Consider the following 2,835-nt stretch of genomic DNA (forward strand, 5'->3'; position numbering starts at 1 on the left):
AAATTACAGCTATATTGGCAACGACTATGTCCCTTCCATAGGGGTCGTTGTGGCTTGAACTCATTTCTGACCAACTACGTAATACTACGCAGGCTCATCAAACAACGCTTTTTAACTAGTTAGATAGAAGGGCTTGCCTTCCGCATTTTCATATACCAAATACGAATTGGGGGTTTGAATCCCTCCTCGCCCACAACCGGCACCTTTGGGAACATCTCTACTGACGAACCATTTCGATAGTACGGGTGCTACCGTGCCACGAGGCACGACTATGGAAGTAATGAAAAAGAAAAGGTTATGTAGTTGGACCATCTGTTCTATCCGTTCATCATTAAATTTTAACATAATACTTAATTATTATTTTAATAAAAAAATATATATTAATTCATTATGAAACCTAATTAAATTATATATAATAAAAATATTAAACTTAAATTATCTTTATAAAAAATATTATAATATTAAAAATAAAATAAATTACTTCATTATTAAATTTAAATTAAATTAAACATTAAACCAAAAAAATTATAAAAAATGAGAACTTTTAAATTATTAATTTACTATTAATATCAATATAAATTTTTATGGGTTTTCAAATTTATATTTTATTTAAGTACATAACCATTTTCTCAAAACCATACAACACCGTATTATAAAATCGATAGAGGCAAATAATAATAAAACAACATTAAAATCGAGATGTATCTCGTTGTATTACGCTAGTACACTTCTAGTATAGTAATATAGAAAGAGATGTTTGTTTATTTGTTAATCAACTATTCAGTATTAACTTTGCAAAACCAATTTCAACTCTTAAATTATTTAATCAATGGACCAGATGTATTTATCGTCATTTCAATTCCTTAAGTGAACTAAGGGTAAAATTGTAATGTTATTTTTGGTACCGGTTCATTATCCATGTAATCTCTCCACATCCCGATAATCTCTCCACCTAATTAGGATACAACAGAATTTTACGTTATAAGGTTTTACATATGAAATATGAGTCTGTAAATATGTTTAATTTCCAAGTTGGGAATTTCACAGATGAAATTAGAGTCTGTAAACATGTTTGAGTTTTTGTTCACAACTGAAATATGAGTCCATAAATATGTTTAGTTATTTCAAAGTTGGGAATTTCTCCGATGAAATTTGTATGTACCATGAATGGACTTTGATTGTTTCACTTACGGGATGAGAGTGAATTAATATTGGGAGTATTTTCATAGATGAAGTAAAATATACAGACTTGGGATCATGTGAGAACAAACGTTTTTCGTGAGACCCGTAAAACTAATTCTCAACCATTTGATTAGATCTACAATCTAAACATTCATAATCACAAAATTGCCACGAGACTTCTCAATAATCACAAAATTGCCACCGTACAACTTTAGACCGTTAGATTATTAGCTTATAAAGTTGATTAATAAACATAAATTGGTCTTATGGTTTCACGAAAAACCCTTGGTCTCACGTAAACCCAACCCAAAATATACAAGTTACACATGTGAAATTAGTTCATTTATGAAACATGAACATCTGCATTTAGTTAAGATAAAGATTATATGAAATTAGGGATCATATTTAAATTGCATAAAAATAGGGATCATATTTTGTAACATGCTAAAATTAATAAAAATTAAAAACCGTAAATTAGAAACAATTTAAAAACACGTAAATTACCCTTCTTGATATAAAAATTGGATGAGAGAAAAGGAATGGTAATTGATGAATGATTAAAAACGCTTACCAAGTCACATTATCTTACCGGATGAATACGACAAGCACCAAGAATTTTACCCGGTAAGAACGAAGATAAGGACCGAGAGTCTTACCCGGTAAGTGATGACGACGACTCTTATCACAGTTAACGCTTACCGGGTAAGCTATTACATACAATGTCGTTTTGTCTGACTAAAATCTTACCAGGCGGTAAGCGCTTACCAGGTAAGTGTTTAGGTAAACGGCCCCTAAGATTGATTGATAAGTTAATTCTAATTACTTGGTTAACCAATGATTATGGGTATATATAAGAGACGAATGATCGTGTAAGAATAGGAGTAAATGTGAGAAGAGTAAGACGGGATTTGGGCCCTTAATCTCACCTCCACCCCGTGAATGGTGCATTGGTGCTTGATACATGAATTGATCTAGTGCACCTCAATGTATCTTATTATTGTTGATCTTCAATTATTTTTAATCCAAGGATATAGATTCGTCCTTAATTTTTCACTTTAACTTTTATTCTCGCTGAAATTCAACCTATATTGGTTGCGTTGCGAATTTTTGTTGGATGAGAAAGTTGAATTTTGATTTCTAAGCCTTTAAAATATTGATGAACGGCTAAAAACACAAACGGTAGTAACGTTACAAGTTAATGGAACTTCTACGTCAATGATATAAAAAGCAAAATGAGATCCACCGATATTTCTTAATTTAATGTAGACCATGGGGTGTCCTTGTCGTAGTGTAAAAAAATTATAGGATCGTGAAAAGTGTCATCGTAGTAATTTGTTGTGTGTCATCATATATATTTTGAAACTACAATGAAGATACAAGTTTTCCATGGTAGAGTTAGTTTGAAATGTTTTTCTTCCACACTGGGTCTGGACCTAAGTTATAATAAAGCGTTATTTTCTTAGTTTTTAACTTTTAATTACGGATTTATCATGTTTTTGAATATTTTTTGCAGTAAGAGACTTGAACACATGACCTCATATATAAAAAACAATAAACTAATTAATAGACTTAGGGGTGTAAATGAGACGAGACAACTCGCGAGCTACTCGAAATCGACTCGGTCAACACTCGACTCGAATAAGTTCGACTCGA

The sequence above is a fragment of the Cynara cardunculus genome (genome assembly GCF_001531365.2).
Source record: "Cynara cardunculus var. scolymus isolate 2C chromosome LG 4, CcrdV1, whole genome shotgun sequence".
NCBI classification, from domain to species: domain Eukaryota; kingdom Viridiplantae; phylum Streptophyta; class Magnoliopsida; order Asterales; family Asteraceae; genus Cynara; species Cynara cardunculus.